A 22,264-nucleotide genomic window follows, 5' to 3' on the forward strand; every position below is an offset into this window, starting at 1 on the left:
GCCTGTTGAGACTGCATTGCTCCTGAAAGTGAGTAAAACAAAACAACAAAACCAACCAACCAACCCTGCGCTTAGTCACTGTTCTGCTGCTGAGATGAGACACGGTGACCAGGAACTTACAAAAGAGTTGATTTGGAGCTCCTGAGAGTTAGAGTCCATGAGCGTCACAGTAGGGAGCATGGCAGCAAGCAGGCAGGCAGGCATGGTGCTGGAGCAGTAGTCGAGAGCTCACATCTTCATCCACAGTTATGACACAGAGAGGGGGAACTGGGAGGTGTGAGCTCTAAATCTCAAAGCCAGCCCCCAGTGACACACGTCTCCACTAAGGCCACCACCTCCTAATCCTTCCCAAATAGTACCACCAAGTGAGAATGAAGTATTCAACTATATGAGCCTATGGGAGTCTTTCTCATTCAAACCACTACAGTGGGTATTGGATTAAAAGAGAGATGAGTTATACTAACATCTAAGTTTATTTACACAACAGCATATTTTAAAATAGATTTATTGGTATTAATATCAATAATATTATTATTATTTAGTGTGTGTGTGTGTGTGTGTGTGTGTGTGTGTGTGTGTGTGTGTGTGTGTGCATGCACTCATGTTGGCCAGAAGAGGGTATCACATCCTTTGGAGCAGGGGTCATAGGTAGCTGTGAACTAACTGATGTGGGTGCTGGGAATTAACATCAGGTTCTCTGAAAGAGCAGAGGGTTCTTAACCACCAAACCCTTTCTCCAGAATGCCATGGTGGTATCCTAAATGTAGTGAGCTACATGTGTACAGAAAGATGCGTGAGTTAGCTATGGCTGTGTAATGTATTATCCCAATTCTCAGTCGTCCAAACACTTCTTATCTTCCCGTTTCTGTGGGCCAGCAATCTAAGCATAGCTTGTCGGGGTCTTTTAGCTCAGTGCTGAAGTTAAAACTCTTCTAGTTTGCCATGAACAAAATTCTACCGCCTGGTGACCAAAATAGCAAGTTGGTTGTTTTCACCCCGTCTCTGTACACACCTGTTTCTGCGTTTCCTTTTCATATAAGGACACCAGACGTACTGAAATAGTGTCCACCCTAATGACTTCATCTAAACTTAGTTACCACTTTAACGACTCATCTCCAGCACAGTCACATTCTGGGGTATTGGGAACCTATGAATCTTGGGCACCAGGGACATGATTCAGCCCATGCAGCACAGCTACAGACAGACATCTGAGGTTCCAAGCAAACAGGGAAATATCATCATCCACGTCCACTCATAGAGCTGTTGACAGGATTTGGCTCTTAATGAGCTGCTGGGCTCCAGAGCTGAACTTTCTCACTAGCTGTTGCCTGAAGTTCCCCTTTAGCTCTTTGGCACATGAACCTCTTCACTGGACGGCTCAGAACAGGGCAGCCATCTTCCCTCAGAATATGCAGCAGCAGCAGCAGCAGCAGCAGCAGCAGCAGCAGAAGAAGAAGAAGAAGAAGAAGAAGAAGAAGAAGAAGAAGAAGAAGAAGGAATAGAAGAAGAATGGGAAAACAAGATGGACCTCACAGACATAATGGACTTTTATAGATGTGATGTATTATTGTATTTTAATTCTTAGAAATTAATTTATAGGACTGGAGAGGTTGCTTAGCTCTTAAGGCCATGTGCTGTTCTTGCAGAAGACCTGAGTTCAATTCCTAGGACCCATGTCAGGTGCCTCACAACCACTTGTAACTCCAACTCCAGGGGAAAATCCTGCCCCAAGCCCACCGCATGCACAGACAAAGAACATCATTTAAAATAAATAAGTTTAAAAAAATGAATTCTTAGGGTTGGGGATTTAGCTCAGTGGTAGAGCACTTGCCTAGTAAGTGCAAGGCCCTGGGTTTGGTCCTCAGCTCCGGCAAAAAAGAAAAAAAAAGAAAAAGAAAAAAGAAAAAAATGAATTCCTAGGTCTATCCCATACTCAATGGGAGTATTAACCAAAGACACAGACACCGGGATGTAGAATGGAGGGGAGGTCATTTTAGAGGCTATCTGTCACAGAAGAAAACTGTCCCCAAAGTTTAGTGAGGAGAAGTGCCCACTAGGCTGGGCTTTGGAAGTTGATAGGTGTCTACAAGGTTGGGCAAAGGTTTCTTTCTTCCTTTCCTTCCCTGTCTTTCTTTCTTTCTTTTTTTGATGATACAATTTTAATGAAGATTGGTTCTTATCAACTTCAGTAACGCTAGATATCAGCATTCAAAATGATGGGTTTCTTTTTTTAGCCCTTCAGTTATATGATGATTTTAAATTGATTTACTTTAAGTGTTTAATGTGGTAGTCACATCAGATATGTGAGGTATTTGGGGGTAAGTTGATTTCCTTAATAGTGAGTGTAAGTATCTCCTCCTACCTCCTCCTACTCTTGATCATATAAGTTTTGGTAGGGAATTTCTCTCTCTCTCTCTCTCTCTCTCTCTCTCTCTCTCTCTCTTTCCCAAACAGGGTTTCTCTGTAGCTTTGGAGTCTGTCATGGACTAGCTCTGTAGACCAGGCTGGCCTTGAACTCACAGAGATCGGCCTGCCTCCGCCTCCCAAGTGCTGGGATTAAAGGCATGCGCCACCACTGCCTGGGAATGTTTTTAAATAAGGATGTAATATCAAAAGCATAGAAGCGTCACATCATGGGAATTAAATCAGTGAAAATTTGTATATGGGGACTTTGCTAGCTAACATAAAGGATAAAGTTGTGAGTTATTTGTTTTGATATATAGAGTGTATAATAGAGAGAAGACAATGACCAAAGAAATTCTGGGCAGCCTGGCACCAAGATGCTGGGCTTCCCAGACTTCAAATTGTGGGAGGTAGACTTTGGTTGTGTGAGGCACTCAGTGTGTGGTACTGTGTTATGGTGGCTGTGGTACTCTGCTGTCCAAGGATTGGGCAAAGGTTTCAACAACATCCTGAGTAGAGGAGAAACTGTAGAACTTCCATAACAAAATACTTATCGTGAGTTCAGGAGTGTGACAGCCGTGTTCTATTCAGAAGACAGCATTCACACATGCTCCACTCCAGATCAAAGACCCAGTCTTCCTGGCCTGTAGACAGCCCCCTCCTGATTGTTCCCTTATTACCTAAACTCTATTTGCTTACAATGACCCCCACCCTATTTTTTTTTTTTTTTTTTTTTTTTTTGGGAGCTGAGGATCGAACCCAAGGCCTTGCGCTTGCTAGGCAAGTGCTCTACCATTGAGCTAAATCCCCAACCCTGACCTTTCCCCTTTTATGGGTATTCATGGTGTTGCTTTCTTGCTATAAGAGCATCAATCATAGGTGGATGAGGGTCTCACATTCATACTTAGCTTTACTTTCACACATTTTACCTTAGTTATCACCTGTCCTATTGGGAGATGAGGCTTCCACAGGCAAACTAAGGGGGAACAATGTTCAGCCCATAGCCAAAGGCATGGCAGGAAAACTGTAGCCCCCAGAGGGGCTTCAGGAACAGGCTAATCAATGATGACCCTAAGACATAGTAAGGGTGTGGTCTGTCCTGACACTCACCTAACCTGGCTTGGCCTGCCCTTGAACAAAAGACTGAAATGCCTTTCAGGACACTGAGTGGCATCACCAAGGGAGGCCATGAGTGTGTCAAGGCCATCGGTGATGAAGACCTAGAAAGCATAGGCTTGAGGGAAAAAGTAGAGAATCACAGTACTTAATTTTTTTTTGTGTGTGGCCCAAACATAGGTTTTGTTTATATTTTCTTTATATAGTTAAATATATATATATATATATATTAATTCAACATATGATGTCATATAACTATCTCAAAAATACTTTTTATCACCAATTTTGAAATATCCATGCCTGCTTGAATTGGCAAATATAAGGCATCATGAGTAATAAAGGAAAGTACTGTCAGTTTATTGATTTTATCTTATTTTCAGTTAATCTATTGCAGGTTAAACATCACATGACTGACCTAATGATCTTATTTTTCATATGCACTAATATGTATGATTGGATATTTAATAACACAATTAAGTAGGTGTTACTTCTCCTCAAGTTTAAAGATTATTCCCTGAACTATATTTGTATATAATATATAAATAAAACCGTATACATCCAACCCTTAGAAAATAGATCATAACCCATGATCTTATATATAAAGATGGTTGCTCTTGTTTCTGGTCCAGGAGACCTGGATGTAATACCTTAAGCTGAAATTGTCTCATGTTGTATTTATTTTTATTCTGACGGCTTCTTAGGTATTTCTGGTCTTCATTAACACTGTTTCTACCTGTTCTGTTCATCTAGAACCCAGAGGCGGCATGGCTGAGGCCTTACCCCAATGATACTTCATGTCTCAGGGACTTCTCCCCTGCCCTGTTTTGACGAGCACCATTTTGCAATGTTCCACTGTCCGCTAAGGGGATAAAGAACACCAATAATTCATTCATTGTTAAAATGTCTGTGCATGCCTCTGGCATGTCAGAATAGTGACTGCCTCCCTTAACGACCACATCTTAATCCCTGCGAGCTGTGAACTTGTCACTTCCATGACAAAAATTGACCTTGCTGATGGAATTAAGTGAAGAGAGCTTGAGATGAGAATATTTTTCTCAGGGGGTCCAATGTAATCATAGAAGTCCTTACAAGGAGGAGACCAGAGCGTCATATCTGAAAAAGAAGGAAGTATGTGTCTAACATAAGAAAAGGGATAGAGTGAGAAGAAGAGAGAAAGAGGAAAAATTGCAGATTCCCAGTAGGTTTTGAAGTTGGAGTAGGAGCCCACCAGACAGGAACCACAGTTGACTTCCGGAAGAGGGCAAGGTGAAGCCCCATCAGGAAGCTATCTCCAGGCACACCTTGATTTCAGTCCAGTAAGACCCATTAAGAACTTCTGACCCTCAGCATTGTAGGATAAGGAATTTGGGTTGCTTTCAGCACCTTGTTTGGAGTGGTAATTTGTTACATAATTACTAACCATGCAGGTAATTCAGGGCTCACTCATTAATCAGCAGTATTCAAAATAGTAATAATAATAATAATAATAATAATAATAATAATAAAAGCTAAGATTTCAATGGGACCAGCAAGATGGCGGAGCAGGAGAACCTGTTTGCCATCCACCCTAATGACTTGAGTTCAAAGCCCAGGACCCACATGGCAGAAGGAGAGAGAGGACTCCTGCCTTCGACAGCTTGTCCTTTGACCTCCACAGATGACCCGTGACATGAGAATGTGTGCCTGTCTCTTTCTCTGTCTCTCTCTTTGTTTCTCTCTGTCTCTGTCTCTCTCTCTCTCTCTCTCTTACACACACACACACACACACACACACACACACACACAAATATAAACCGAATAAAGTACAAACATTTAAGGGAATCACTGAACATTTATACTTGCCTCACTTTAGCTCTTCCTCACTGGCTTGTCTGAGAATCCCAGGAACTATTCTCAACACAGCAATGGAAAGTCTTGCTTAGGAATCCCAGGTAACAAGAGAGTGGGCGACTCCCCCATCAGAAGTGAATTATGTTTGCATGCTGCCTCAATGGAAGACCCTTTGGGAACCTGGTACACTTAGGTTCACTACTGTGATCTCACAGAGCAGGGCCGTGGTGGTCTCATGCAGAAAAGTTCTCCTTTGCTTAAAATTCTAGGTGGATTTTCATGATGCTGTCATGTTCATGTCAGGAGACATGCAGCTTTGGCTGCTTAGCAACAGAACCTCCAAATCCGATGCTCATCCTTCGTCACTGGTCCAGACTCTTTCCTTATCGGGGAGCCTTGTTTTTAGTTTCCTTTATTGTAAGGATACTTCAGTTAGTGCTAAGGAGGTCACTTAGGCCAAGGAGATATTTTTCTTCCTTTCCTTATGAACAGTTTTGTAGAATGGGAAGATTGGGAAGTAACAGAAGACGTGTTTCTACCTGTCCCCTCATTGGACACGTTACCTAAGAGGAACAAGTTACGACAAAGCCATTTGTCAACATGAAGAAGGTCAGCTTGGCTTCAGCAGGTCATCAAGGGCTGGCTGAAGAGCAGAATGCTGACCTCAGGGAACGGAGAGTCAGGTCAGTGAGGCAAGTCCCAGCTGGGCTGCTCTGAGTCACCTGTGCCTTTAGATGGTAAATGACCAGGCTTTCCATGTAGTGATTGCTTATGCTCGTGGTTAAAAAGCCATGCCAGGGCCAGCATTTGAAAAGATCTCACATCCACTTGAAAACTGACTTTTAATTTGTTATCTCATGTATTATCATTTTCTGTTTTTTTGTTTTTATTGTTTTGTTTTTAATATTTCAGCTGTCTGGAATGCCTCAATTGTATTTAGTAGTCCCTGTTATTTTGGCTTACTTTTATTTTGGGGGGCTTATTTAATGTCTTTAATGAGAAAGAGCAAATCTATTTTTATACTGTTACCAGCATCTACCCTTGTTCTAAATTTTCATCCTATGCTTCCCACCCCCCAATCCAAAACAGATACACAGGTGAGCAAAAGCTTTAGTCTAAGGAAATGCACTGAATACATTGTCTCCTGGGCACTGTGCCAGGGGGCACAAATTGAGAATTGAATTTGGCTGATCCTCAATCAAGAGAACCTCTCCGTGTAATGAAGGAGAAAAGCACATTGCTGTTCAACCCACCCGAGATGCCTCTCCACGTGGAAGCCTTCTCAGTTTCAAAACTGTACCCAGTAGACACAAAGGCTTCAAAAACCTTCAAGAAGTCATGCACCTTTTCCCTTTCTTGATTCCTCAAAGTTCAATATTCTGCTACGTATGTGCTCTCAAAGGTGTCCATTCACCCCACACTTCTTCACTCCTGACACGAGAAGTGCAGTATAGTTTTTGCTGGTGGCTGGAATGTAAGACCGTAAAACCGTACCTATCTTAGCAGGAGCAAAAATATTCTGTACAGAGACACCCGTGTTCCCCGCCTCTTAGCCATGAGACTATTCCAACAATAGTCCCCAGGAATGGAAATTCCCTGGAACCCTCGTTCTGGGACAAGTTAAAAGTAAATCCTGGTTCCAAGCAGAAAAGGAACTTTTCTTCCAGGAAAAGATTTCACAGTTTTGACAACTTGTCTAACGACATTGCAAGAGAGATTGGAGCTGAGACGGTCAGTGACGGGTCAGTGATGGGGTCAGTGATGGGGGACACACCTTGACCCAAACTGCGAAGTGATGCACACCTCTTGCCTTCTATTTAGAACAGACTTGGGGGTCCATCAGTGTACCCACCTCTTCATCTAGTTATTGGTGAAATTATTAAGGCCACTCCAAGTAGTTAAAAGGGAGGTTTATTTTGTGGGGTAACTTACAAATGAAGGGATAGGTTGTAGGGTCTGGCAAAGGTATGGCGCAGTCCGACGGTGTTCTCTGGAGAACTCTGCTCGGTCTACCTCCAGCATCCAGAGTCCCAGAACCAAAAGAGACCTCTCTCCTTTCGATCCTGGGTCTTCAGCTTCCTCCCTCAGCCCCGCCTTGTGGGCGTGACCATTACCGAAGCCTCAATGGGGGGTTGGAACTTCCAGGCCAATGCTGGCATGGCTACCCACTACATCTAGTCTCCCTAACATGGCCATATAGAATAAATCTGTCTTCACCTTTCACTTTTGTCTCTTTAATTGGCCTATTGAAGAGGGGTGGCTGAGCCTACCTTTGTGGGTTGCCAGGATTCAGGCTCTGATCCTAACAGCGCCAATAACATTATTTCAATGATCAAATATGCTCACAGACTATAGGAAATGTACGTGTTAATATATCAGACTTCAAACGTCAGCCTTATTACAATACTTTGACTTTTTAACTTCCTCTTTAAAAATTTTATGTACATGTGTGTGTCCGTGATTGTATGTGTGTATGTACCACACATGTGTAGGTACCTGAAGAAGCAAGAAGAGGATGTCAGATCCCTTGAAAGAGCCACCTGATGTAGGACTGGAAGGTCTTCTGCAAGAGTAGCAAAGGCTCTTAACCACGGAGCCATCCTCCATCACTCCAGCACTTTGCTTTGGCTGGTTATTTATCCATTGTGTCTCATTTTAAGTTAGACTCACACGTATCAAAATTTCACACTTGATGTTTAGCGAGTGCCAGTGTCTAACCAAGTGAGGAGTTGTTCTCAGAATACAAAACCATCAAACAATCTTGGTTTTATAAAGCAATTTTCCAAGCCCTATTCACTCATTGGGCCATCTGGGCCTCTTTCGGGCTCTCTAAGCATCACAGTAGACCCTAGGATCTGTCCTACCAGGAGTCATTCAGTATTTGTGGTCAGCCTTAACAGCTCCCTGTAGCCAGCCCCATTAAACACAACCAGTGCCCGTTGCAGATAATACTCAGCACTACAGACTTTGTTTCAGGGCATCTGCATTGCTGGGGGGGGGGGGGGGGGGTGAGAGGCAGAGACTGCGCCTTTAACAGGTATCCCTGGTGAATCTGATGATCAGCTCATCTCGAGAATCAATTCTACTCATCTGGTATTGGCTTTCCAATTCCTCACACTGTTAGTAAGCCTTTTTTCATCTGGGACCATCTCTTCCTGAACTGGATTAAATTTTTTAAATTGAAAAACTTATGTTTTTGAGCTCTGGAAACTAAATACCATTTTTCAGTCCCTAAAGAGCATTTTTAAAAATTCTTTGTTAGAGTTATCTATCTCCTCTGGCAGCTCTTACTTTACAAGAAGATTATTCATCTTGGTGTGTGGACACATCTGCCTGCTGGGTCCCATTGGGGTTTTTGTGATTTCTTTTTTTCACTGCTCACTCTGTTCTGGTTGCTGGGGACATCTCTGGGGACCCATGGGCTACAGAAGTGGAAGGAGATTCACCAATCTCAACCCACATTGACAAATTGTATACGGCGAAGGCAGAAAGCAGAAGAACTTTCCCACAAAGCTGGACCACTGCAGGGCAGAGAGGACCCAAGCCTGTATGTCCTATACTCTGTCTAATCCCCTCCAAGTTCTCAGAGATCATCAGGTACATCAAAGATGATTCCATCAAGATGGGTAAATATTGGGGGATTTGTGGATCTATATCCCACAGCCAATGACTCTCCTGGAAGCTCGATGCTCTGGCCCTTGGTTCATTACAGTTGTTCTGTGGAAATCAGCTTATCACTGACTTTCTCCGGCTATCCTCTCCTTACAAAACACCTAGCTAGAAAGTGTTCGGCTTAGGATAGGCAGCTGAATGCTGATTCCAATCAGAATGAAGGCTCATGGGAAGCAGCAAATTAGATGCCCTGGCCATCCTACTCACATGACAGTCCCATCATTACTGAAATTTTCCACACGCGCTCCTCTGATTTCTCAGAGGAAGGTAAGAGACTTTGGGTATATATGTGTGCTACTCCATTTGGACTCTGAAGATGTAGTTCTTTAGACTGAATGATTGATGGATAGCAGAACGTTACTGCTCAAGTCTGTGAAGGCTGAGAAGTCCAAAAGTCAAAGTACCAGAAGATTCAATGTCTAGTGAGGCTCACAATCTTCTAAAAAAAAATTTAGAATGTGTGTGTCATGTATCTGTCTGTACTTATACACACATAAGGGCAAATGCCCTCACAGACCAGAGGGATGTTGGATCCCCTGGAGCTAGAGGTGCAGGTGGTAGTGAGCTACCAGATGTGGATTCTGGGAACAGAACCCAAATCCTCTGTAAGCAGTGTGTGCTCTTAATTGCTGAACTATCTCTCCCTCCCCGAGGGCTCACATCATTAAACATGGTATCCTTACAGGGCCAAAGGAGAAAACATGCTCTTTCAGGCCTCTTTTATGAGGGACAGTACTCCCACTTGGGAGAGCAGAGATCTCACTTACTGCACTCCCAAAGGCTCAAGGTTCCCTAGCATCAGCTTCTCGGTGATTAGGCATGTGCTTTGGGGAGAAGCACAGACATCCAGTCCCTAGCATCCCCTTTACCTTGCTTTACTTTCAGTATTTGAAAACAGAGATAATAATGACCCCCACATAAATCTGGCATTAAATGATATTTGCCACTGATTACACATGGTTTCTGTGCCAGATACCTGGCTAAGTGTTCTACTGATGCACCAATGTAAGAGAATCCAAAGAATGAAGCATTTTGCCTGCACAAGGTAGGTGCTTCTCTGTTGTTCTTGGTTGCTGATCTCCATGGAATAGACACCTTCCAGGATGTGTTTTTACAGCTCTGCTCTCCCCTCTGCAGGCTATGGATTACAGGCTGCCTTGGATCTTGAGTTGGAATCTTCATGAATTTGTCGGTTGACTTTGAACAGACCACAGGCTTCTAACTGGCAGTTCCCCTGTGTCTCCACTTGGTGACCACAATTAGTTTAGCATGTTTCTAAAAAGCCTACCTAAAAGGTCCCTTCTTTTGCAAAGCTGCATATAATCTCTCCTTGATGATAGACTATTGCTGATGTTTCTTACAATCAACTCTGTTCTACCTCATATTCAAGTTACTTATGGACATGACCTGTTTCTACCATGAGAAACTACCTTTTTCCACTTCCAAACCAGGACTGCCTAGAATTCTTACTTTCAAATCTGCCCTACAAACATATGAGAATGTCCAAAGAAAACAGATTAGAGAAATCATTTTTCTATTTCTTTAAGAGGAAAGCTTAAATCAATCAGCTGGGAATGGAGATGAATAAGACGCCTTGGGGCAGTGTACATCAGAGAGACTTTGACAGACCATTCTGATTAAAGTGTGACATGACCTACCTTGGGCATCTTAGCATATTATTCTGCCCTACCCAGCCCCTCCACACATGTGTGTATTTATTTCTGTGTGGGTGCACAGGTACCCGCTCTTGTGGAGGCCCCAAATCAATTTTCAACACTGTTGTTTAGATGCTGTCCACCTTGGTTTTTGAGATGGGGTCACTCCTGGACCTGGGGTTTGCTGCTTCAGCTTACCTGGCTTGCCAGTGAGTCGTCACAAGGCCAATCTCTCCTTCCTAGCACTGGTCATTCCAACAATGCTAATGTTTGTGTGGAAAAAGCTCTACCAGCTGAGCCATCTCTCCAGCCCAAGAAATGCATTGCTCAACCATTTTGCATCAAGGCAGGGTTCTGTGGTTAATTCTGATAGCATGGGATTAGACAGTGGTTAAAACAGGTGCATCTCTTTGTGTTTACTGAAACACTACTCACCACAGCTGTTAGGGTTTCCATTGCTGCTATGAAACACCATGACCAAAACCTAGTTGGGGAGGGAAGGGTTTAATCTACTTCCACTTCCGCGTCACTGTTCATCATTGAAGGAAGTCAGGGCAGGAATTCAAGCAGGGCAGGAACCTAAGCAGGGCAGGAACCTGGAGGCAGGAGCTGATGCAGAGGCCACAGAGGGGTGCTGCTTACTGGTTTGCTCTTCATGGCTTGCTCAGCCTGCTTTCTTATAGAACCCAGGACCACCAGCCTAGGGATGGCACCACCCATAACGGTCTGGACCCCCCTCCCCATCAATCACTAATTATGAAAATGCCCTGCAGGCTTACCTACTTCGGGATCTTTGGGAGGCATGTTCTCAATCGAGGTTTCCTCCTCTCAGATGACTGCAGCTGTGCCAAGGTGACATAAATCCAGCCAGTACAACAGCTAGGTGTCCATCAACAGACAAATGATTTAAAAAAAAAACCAAAACAAAACTGTGGGATGTATATACAACAATGTTTTATTCAGCCATAAAAAGGAATAAAACTGTATCATTTGTAGGAAATGGTGGAATTAGAGATCATCGTGTTGTTAGGCTAAATAAGTCATGTTCAAAAGAACAAAGACCACATGTGTTATCTCCTGTGTGGAATCTAGCATACAAAGAGAGTGCTCGGTGTACAGAGTGGGAAGGAACCATATAGGAACTGTACTATATGGGAACTGAGGATTACGGGCTCTGGGAATAAAGGGTAGAGGGTAAATATGTGCGGAGTACACTATATGCTGGTAAGGAAAGTCACAATGAATCATGATTTATTTTACAATGGATAAATGGAAAACAAAGCCAACCAACCCAACAAAACCAGGAACATCTCAAATCTCTTGGGCCAGCGCTGAAGACTCCAAGACTCTGGAAGATGGTGAAGGGATCCCGGTTCCCTAAACCCGGTGAGTCACGTGTGCTGTGAAGCTATCAGGCTATCGAACGAACCATGGGTTTTATTTATTGCATCATCTCAAGCTGCCTTAACTAATACTGCTGCTGAAGGAATAAATGAGCTACAGCCCTGAATCACCCCAGTACAATCCCATTTGGCACTTAAATATGGATGCATAATAAACCAGCCGCTGGTGTCTCACCCACCCATCTGTAGCCCGCATCAAAACAACTACCGTCAATTAGAATTTCAAGTGGGGCAATGAAATGGAGCAGTAGCTCTGAGGCAGTACAGTGGGCTTTTTAAAAAACATTTGGAAAAATACATTGAATGCTTTGTTGTGGAAAAGAAGAGAAAAAAAGAGACAAGTAAAGCTGGGTGGGGAGGCTTTTGTGTGCTGGAGTGTTTCATCTTAGCGGCCAACTAATGAATCTAATAGAAAGCATTCGTCTGTGTTTTCTGTTCAATCTACTGTGTATTTTTGTCTTTTTAAAGCAGTACATGGGATTGCAAAACACAGACAGTCGTTCCCTTACTGAACCAAGGGGGAACTGCTAATGGCTTCTGCGCTCAGAAGTATAATGTCTTCCAGTGAGTTATGGATGGAGTGTCTGGAATTGCTTATGAATGCTGGATTATAGAACCCCCTCCCATTCTCTCATCCTTTACTTATCTTTTTCCAACTAAGAAAACTTCAACACGATATTAAAAAAGAAAACCATAAAACACTTTATCTCATGGTAGAAATGACAGCCACATTTCAAGTCACTCTCTACTCCCCTAAAAGGAACGACTTTTTGCAATAACAATAGCCTTGTTTTGCTAAGTGCTTGGTAATATCTGCATGTATGTAAGGCCCTCATTATCCGCAGTGCTTTTCTCCCTGGTAACACACCAGGAAATGCCAGTGTTGTTATTTGAATTCGTTCTCCTGCTCCGGCTCCCACGAGACTCGAAATCCAACTTCACAGTCAAATGGGTAGCTGTCCGAAGCTCAGGTGTGTGTTTCATACGCCCCTCTTGAAGGCTACATAACTGCATGTGTCTTTCCTGGAGACGACGAACTGAATCTTAACTGGATCTTGCTGTCCTAAGAGAGGACTCTGCCTTTACTCCAAGGCCATATGTTATACGGCATCTGTGAAACTGGAACAGGAAGCCTGCATTTCAGTTTAGTATTTGAAGGTCTAGCAGCTGACACCCAAGTCATCTCAAGCAATGCAAATGCATTTAACTTGAGTCTCTGTACACACATGTCAAAATTACATACACTTCTGGGGGTTATTAAAAATAGTTTTTGTTTTTTTCAGGAAATAAATCTCAAATGGAACTACTTCCAATCATTTTTCTTGGTCTCAACTCCACCCTGTCAGATATAAACAATGAAGCAATGGAAAAGTTTAAGATGTGTGTATATAAGTGTGTGTGTGTGTGTATATGTATGCTTATCTGTGTATAAGTGTGTATGAGTATGTGTGCTTATATGTGTGTGAGTGTATAGTGTATGTTTATGTGAGGTATCTATGTGTATGTGAGCACATGTGTACATGTGTGTATAAGTGAGAATGTGTGTGGATTTGAGTGTGTGTGCATGTATGTGTGTATACAGTATATGTATACATGTGTATGTATGTATGTATAATAATGAGTGTGTGGGTATGTATAAGAGAGTATATGTGAGAATGTGTGTGTGTGAATACATGTTTGTGTGCATGTGCATGCATGTTTACGTATATTAAAGACTTGCTGACTGGAAGTAGATTCTGGAGATCATTTTAATACAGATGAAGTTTTAATCAGGAAGGTGGGGGAGTGTGGGACATGTTTAGGAACATCCCTGGAGCTGTTCTCTAGCTGACCTCAGAAGCTGGCCAGGCAACCTGCTTGGAAAACCTATAAGACTTGCAGGATCTAATCCAGCAGCCCGGATAGCACAGCCGTGTGTGCCTTGTTCTCTAGGGTCTAAGCATCTGGACAAACGTCCCAGGGCGAAATTGAGACTGTGGAACAACGTTAAAAATACTGCAAAGACATCTCAGAGCCAAAGAGTGAAATTCACCCTTTAGAACTATAGAGGGCCGGGTTATGGGCTTGCCACACTGCACAAAGTAGACCTTTATACATTACGTGTGGTTAGGATTAGTTTTGTTGTTACTGTTTTCTTTCTTTTTAAAAGAAAATTTGGTAGCCGTCTTTATCCATGTTTGAATATCTTAGAAGTCTAATTTCTCTCTATTAGTTTGTAGACAGTGACGTGAGTTTACAGCCAGGCAGTGGATAACGAACGTGTCCCTTGGTTTTTCTGAGGCGTGGTTTCTTTAACTCTATTACATTAGGGAGTTGAAGCCAGGACTCTGCAGACCAGTTGAAATGATAATATTTCATGGTTCTAAATTTCAAGTATTTTTCCTCCCTCTATTGGCATAAGACTCGAAGTCACTGCTCAGCAGACATCTTCAAAAGTCAGCATTTTTCTACATAACCTAAGGGAGTGCTCGGATTACACACTCAAACACAGGCTCCTGCTGTCTTTGACTGTCCCCACCCCTAACAGGAAGTCTGTCACCCAGTGCTGCTGTGCTCCTCTCCGAAGGCTAGAGCCAATTTTTTTTTTTACAAAACAGCATCGCAGGATGGGAAGGGAATTCATTTATTGGTTCACAGAGGATCATTGAGGATCTGAAGGAGGATGTTTGCCATCCCTGCAGACAAAAACACATTTGCAATTTTCCATGTGCCCTCCAGGGATGTAAAGATCCAAGCGCCTCAGGTGAATATCCCACCTAAACCAAGCACCTCTCAAGGCAGAATTTCACCAAGTGTCAATCAAAGCGGGTGGTACTGAGCAACCGCTCCGTGTGTCTAGTGACGGGAAGGGCTTGTCGTCCACACTTTTTCTTCTCCTGTTGTGAAGAAACTTGTCTCCTCAGAAAGTTTGCCTGAGATTACCCGCTTTGCCCATTACTCACAGTTGACCCGGCATCTGCAGTGTGCAAAGCATCCCCATATCCCCACACAGCTTCTCTTGATTGTGTTAAATATTCACTTTCTCCTCAATTGAACCTTTTGATACAGAGATTCCAGAGTTTGCTAATTCTCATCAACTCTTTCCAGACATTGTCTATGGGAGACCAGCTGGGAGACCAGTTCCCACTTTTTCCTCAGGGTGCTCTTAAGGAGTGAAGGATAAGAGATTTAGACAGAATATAGAGGGGAGAGAGACAGAGAGAAACACAGGACAGCCTCAAGAGGGCCTGAATCAATACCCACTAGCCCCTTCTGTCTCTTCTGAAGGGCTTTTTATAGGAATGCCAAGGGGTGGCACAAAAGACCACCCTCTAGCACAGCCAAGTGCAAACCCTTCCAATCACCTGGTAACCATGCATGTGGTCAAGCCATCCTCTAATGCAGCCCTGCTGAGTAAAGCAAGCTCAGATCTCACTAGGAACCTTTGTGAGCCTCCACAGTTGCCTCTAAACATTCCCCAGTGTCTTGATTTAATGCTTGATTCCGCAGATGAGGAACATTTTCCGAGTTACACAATGATTGGAAAGTTCTTTGGAGACTGCTGTCATGGATGACACAGCAGAAAGGGCTTTGGTGTCACTGGACCTTGACTGATGTCTCTGCATTTCTTAGCCATTTTGACCTAATGTGGTGATGTAACTTCTTCAGTGAGGAAGTCTGTAAAATAGTAGTTCTTTCTTCATTATAAGTTATCTGAGCACATGCTACATATTCAAAAGTGATATATATATAATTAATTATGATTACTTGGGAAAATTGTGAAAGTAGCATCTTATGGAGAACTGACAAAGTCTCCAAGTAATTTATTAATATTCATTTATTATGCTATTAATATTAATATTAAACCTGACTCTTCCCTCTTCAAAGTTGTGATATTACATTTTTGAACTTAAATTACCTAATATTGCCAGGTTTCTGAGACATCACTAAATCCTGATTGGGTCTGGACTGAAGGAACTTACTTAGCCAAGTGAAAAGGCCAGGAACTCAGAGATGCACACTACTCCTTCGTCTCCTCAGACTGACTTCTGTCACAGCTTTGCAGTGATCAGAGTTGATGACTCTCCTGATCTAACAAGAGAGACAGAGAAAGAGAGAGAGAGAGAGAGAGAGAGAGAGAGAGAGAGAGAGAGAGAGAGACAGAGAGAGAGAGACAGAGACAGAGAGACAGAGACAGAGAGACAGAGAGAGAGAGACAGAGAGAGACAGAGAGAGAGACAGAGAGAAGGAGAGACTGGGGGGGGAGAGGAGACAGAAAGATATCAGCAAGAACTGAGTCATCCTGTGTGAACTCAGCGTGACCCAGTTGCCCAACTGACCCTTTCAGAGACCCTTCATTGTGAAGAGAAGATTGAGAGATTAGAGAACACGCATTTCTTACAGAGCCAAACAGATTTCAAAGTCTCTAGATACATCACGTCTTAGACTCAGAGAGCACATCCCAGACAACAGCAAAGGCAAATAAAAGGAAGACCACGACTCTTCAAATCGTGGTTGAATCTCCTTCCGAAGAGGGCCACTGTATACCCTTTACAGAACATGGTTGGGGCCTGTTGGGGTCTCTAGGAAAAGTGTGGGTGGCCAGAGGTGAAGCTTCTCTTCCCCAGGCCCTCTAATCGTTCACAAACTCAAGGGGCAGGAAAAACAACAAGCAACACACTCACTTCCTCTGAATGACCTGCCTTTAAAAAGAAACTATAAAGGATCTTCAACAATATTATGCATAATTTTTTAAGCCAATGAAATTTTCAAAGGGTAGGGGAGAGAGAGAGAACTCAGTGCTAAAATTTTTCACATAGCTCAGTCTGTCTGGCTTTTACCTCCAGCTGTGGAAAGAGAGTCACATTTTCCAGGACAGATCATTCTGTTTGAACGCTGAGTGCAGAAGAGGGAGCTGTGGAGACCCCAGACAGGAGGAAGAGAAGGCAGATGCATGTGGACAGCGCTGTGGCCATTTCTGCTTACACTTCAAGTGTCTGCTTGCGACAGAATCCAGGGACTGGAGCCTGGGGACTCCCTGGGAACCTGGCAAGGAGCTCCCCTAAGGAGTGTGTAATGCTCAGGGTCCCTGTCTCTCAGGGCCTCTTAGTTGATTAAGAATCATGTTATGATAACTGAAGGGTTCTTCTGTGCCTGCCGTCCACAAACAAGGGAACATTTCGGAAGTTTTCCTTTCTTAGGTTTTATAAGAATCCATCCTAAGTCATGGGGTGCATGAGATGTAGGGGGATGGGCATCCAGAAACTGCCTTTTCTAAGAAGTGTTGTCCCCTCTCTTGGGCCTGTAAGTACTCAAAAGCAGGATGAAAGTCTGGTGTCTCTGCTTTCACTTTGAGACTGCCTCCTTTACTTTGCTGGCAGGCACAGGGGGAGGTTACTGTCCTCTTGTGTCCTCTTGAATTCCAGGGGGAAGAGCCTTCCTAGGACAAGTCCCCACTGCTCAGGTGAAGAACATTGCCCATGAGGATGAGGCTGAGATGGATAGACCAGCAATTTAACAGCAGGATACAAGGGACTTCGTATATTCAGCAGGAAGACACCATAGACAATCAGTGAATTGCTGTTATCTTTGTCCCAGATCTTACTTAAAGCAAATAGCTCATGTGCAGAGGCATCTGGCTCTTGTTTCCTGTATAAGATGGAAGAATAAGTAAACCCTCCAAATACATAAGCTTTTCTATATCAATTAACACATGGAATAAATTAATGATCAAATATTTAATACATAAAGTGAAGCTAATCCTTACAAAACAACTATAAACAATAATCTAGGAAATAAGGAGTTCATTTAGCTCTTGAATATATTAAAATATAGAAGAGCTTGGCACATGGCATCAATGTCCCTCCACTGGGAAGATGGTAACTTTCATATCATTCATGCGTATGTATAGAAACACACACACACCCCCTACACACACACACACACACACACACACACACACACACACACACACACACACACTGTGGTGGTTTGAAAGAAAATGGCCCCCAAAAGGAGTAGCACTATTAGGAGGTGTAGCCTTGTTGGAGGAAGTATGTCATTATGGATGTGGGCTTTGAGGTCTCATATATGCTCAAGCTATACCCAGTGTCTCAGACCATTTCCTGTTGCATGCTGGTCAAGATATAGGAATCTCAGCTCCTTCTCCAGCACCATGTCTGCCTGCATGTCGCCATACTCCTCACCATGATGATAATGGACTGAACCTCTGAAACTGTAAGCTGCTACCTCAATTAAATCTCTTCCTTTATGATGGTGCACACCTTTAATCCCAGCACTTGGGAGGCAGCCTGGTCTACAGAGTGAGTTCCAGGACTGTTATATAGAGAAAACTTGTCTCAGAAAACCAAACCAAAACAAAGAGTTTCTGTGGTCATGGTATCTCTTCATAGCAATAGAAATCCTAAAACACACACACACACACACACACACACACACACACACACACACACACACACACACACTGATTATTTTTGTTGTTGTTGTCTTTGAGACAAGGTCATACTATGTAGCCCAGGCTAGCTTCCAACTTAAAATTCCACTGACTCAGTCTCCCCAGTGCTGAGATTCTAAGCATTTGTCTCCATGCCTGATTGGAAAAGGAGAGAGAGAGAGAGAGAGAGAGAGAGAGAGAACAAATCTTATTAAATTGTGTGGTGTAGGGCCAGTTATTTTCTATCTTTCTGTATCCAATTCCTAATCTGAGAAAAATACACTAGACTTGTGTCTTGGGTTCTTTACCACCATTGAAGATACCAGCTGCAGGCATAGCCTGTTGGAGGGGATGCCCTTGGCCATTATGCTGCCAGACAGGACAATGGCCCAGGGTGCTGGCTTTGTAGATGCCCTTGGCCTCAGAGTAAGGATGCTGTAGAATCCTCCCAGGGACCCCCTTCCCTCAGGTGAAACTGTTCTGTGCTGAGCACCTTTGGATGGAGTGGCTGTGAATGCCTCCTGAGATGATCTGGTTAGGACTTTCATTCCTTCATCCTAAATATTGCTCATTGAATTTCAGAGATCCTGGATGCTCAGACATCAGCAAAATACTTTCCTTCTTATCTCATCCGAGGATTTCAACCATTCCTAAGTGTCCTGAGATGGCCTGTCACAGAGAGATTTCCCCTGAGCCCAGTTACTTGAGCTCAGAAGATGGTTGTGGGGATGAGTTTGTGAGAAATTGTCTTGGGAGGGTCAGAGAATCGCTGAAGAAAGACACCAGACTCAAGTAGTATGCAAACACAGAGTGTTTATTCTGCAAAAACAGCCAGCATGCAGGGGTGGTTCATCCACCCGAAACTATGATGACATTGGACAAAGGCACCCAGGCCCTTTTAACAAGGAATTCTGGGAATTCTAAGTGTGGTGAATTAATCTCTGTTCTGATTGGTCAGCCCAGGAGCAGCTACATGGGGCGCATGTTGATTGGACGCAGCTAGCAACAATTCTTCCTATTTCAGGCTTTGTAGTTACATAGGGTTCGTAACAGCCCTGTCCTGTAACTTTACAACCCCCTTCCCAGTCTTATAAGGCCAGGTTTGGAACTGTTTGGCTGATTGGCTAATCTTGGCCGGGGGACTTCCTGGGCTCAGGCTTAGGTCATTTTCTACGATGATGTTCTGTGTCTTAAGATGGAGTCACATTTGGGCCGTCTCTGTTTTCTCCCAAGGGGAAGCCTTTGCTGACAGCATTTCCAAGTGTCAGAGAGCCAGTCATCATAAGCCGTCCTGCTTCGTTTTCTATGGCTGTGATAAACACCATCACCAGTTTGGGGAGGAAAGGGTTTATTCCATTCCATTATTTGTAGGTTACAGTCTATTGTTGAGGAAGTCAGGACAGGGACTGAAGCCGGCAGGAACCTGGAGGCAGGAGCTGAGGCAGAGGCCATAGAGGGGTGCTGCTTACTAGCTTGCTCCCTGTGGCTTGTTCAGCCTGCTTTCTTATGCAACCCAAGACCACCCACCCACCCACCATGGGATGAGCCCTCCCACATAATCATCAATCAAGAAAATGCCACAGACATGCCCACAGGCCACTCTGATGGAGGTGATTCCCCAGTTGAAATGTTCTCATCACAGGTAAGTCTGTGTCAAGTGTTTGACAAAGCACCTCACCGCCACGTGGGCCATTCCCACGCCTCTTAGGCCACGTGAGCTGAATTTAAAGGCAGAGGAATTTTTAAAAAATTAATGCAAGTACTTGTTAGTTCAATCCGCCTAAATGACACCCAGGAAAACATACCATTTGCATTTTAAAGTGAGCACAAAAAATTGAAAATTCATAAAATACCAACAGTCTTTTTTACTAAAAAATACATTGTTTTTCGTTATGTGTGTGTATGTGTGCCTGTGGCGGGGGCGGTATGTGTACTTAAGTACAGGAGCCCTCAGAGGCCATAAGAGAGCGTTGGGTCCCCTGGAGTTGCGGGTGGTTGTGAGCTGTCTAATGTGAGCACTAGAATCAAACTCAGCTCCTCTGGTAGGTAGCTCTCTTCACCACCCTATCATCTCTCTAGCCCCTTAGTTACTTAAAAACAAACAAATAAACCAAAACGGGGCTGTAGAGATGGCTCAGTGGTTAAAAGGATTTGTTCTCCCGGAAGACCTGGGTTCTCTTCCCAGCACCCACATGGTAGCTCACAAAAGGGCCCAAGCACCCTCTTTTTGATCTCCAAAATACAGAAGCGCTCACTTAAAACACACACACCCATGCAAGCGAAACAGCCATGCACATCAGGTGAAATAAATACATCTAAAAAATTAAAACTAAAAATCTTACCTAATCAAAGCCTTTTTAGGAAATAGCCCCCGCCTAACAGGCTCTATTATGTTATATTATGTTAGTAATGGCTAGCGGGTCCCATTGCTTGTAACAGAAGTGTTTCAAGTGGAGACACACACACACACACACACACACACACACACACACACACACACACACACACACAGAGCTGTCTGTGTCTCTTCCCCTCCCCTGGTTTCAAACTCTTCAAAGAAAACATTAAGGAACAGTTAGTTCTTCCTGCTTATCACCTGGGTTTACAACCGAGCAACCGAAGACAGTGTCTCTGATGCACAGATGGCCCTGACGGTGAAGAGGGTTGGGGTGGGGGGAAAATAACAAATAAACATGGTTTTCTGTGTAAGCAAATGGAAGGGTAGATGACACAGAGCAGCCTGGGAACAAGGCAGCTGCTGCCCATGCAGGAATCGGGTAGCTGGGTCAACACAGGTGCTTGTGGGCGAGAGCCCAAGCAGGTTGCCTCTCGGATAGCAGAACAACATTTTTTTGTTCGTGTACACGGGTTTCTGGGACTTGACAATGCTCTTGAGTGACAACCAGTAATGGAGTGAGGAGCGCCTGGAGCGCGGCTTGCTTTATTCTGGTTGAATCGCACATTCAGGGGCCTGGGTTTGGCCTCCCTCCTCTGCTGTGAAGAGCAGAGACTTGACACTTGGCTGCGGACCCCACGGGGAGCCGTCGTTGGAATGCTCGCTGCGGAAGGGGTGCCTGGCACGGTTAGCTTTTGTTTACTCGTCTGCATTGTGAAGATTGCAGCTGTTTCTTTCAGTGAAGAGTAGCAGGAGAATGTACCGGCCCATCTCCCGACGCCCCCTCCCCCAAACGTTAGCAGAGCCCGAACAGCTGTCTTTGCAAATCCCATCCTTCAGGATTGGACTGGTTCTCCCTCAGCAGGAACGGGGTGGTGCCTGTGCTGGTGATTGCTAGCTGGGTCAGGCTGGCTAGCAGGTGGTAATGTACCATGCTATTGGGGCCTCACTCAGTCAACAACACCAGGGATTGACCAAAAAAAAAAAAAAAAAAAAAAAAAAAGCAAACCATTTAGAGAGCAAGGGAGAGCTGAACACACCTGTCTCCTATTTCATCTTTAGAGGTCTGCATGGTGATGGAGTCCGAATCCACCCGTTGGGAGAACTGGAAGGGATTTGAAAGGTCTTCTTATCTAGGAGTTTCGAATTATTTTTAGCAGCTAATGGTTTAGTTTTTCTCCAAAGGAAATCTTAGACCAGGGGTATTGTCTGATAAATAAGAATACTCGCACGGAAAGGCAAGACCGTTGATGAACATGTGGGCTGGGTGTGGGGAAACCAAGTTTAATAGCAATTAGAATTAGTTCTGGACACAGGAGGAGGATTGGGGACTGGAAAAAACTGGATGTGCGCAGAG

The sequence above is a fragment of the Onychomys torridus genome, chromosome 20, assembly GCF_903995425.1.
Source record: "Onychomys torridus chromosome 20, mOncTor1.1, whole genome shotgun sequence".
In the NCBI taxonomy this organism is placed as follows: domain Eukaryota; kingdom Metazoa; phylum Chordata; class Mammalia; order Rodentia; family Cricetidae; genus Onychomys; species Onychomys torridus.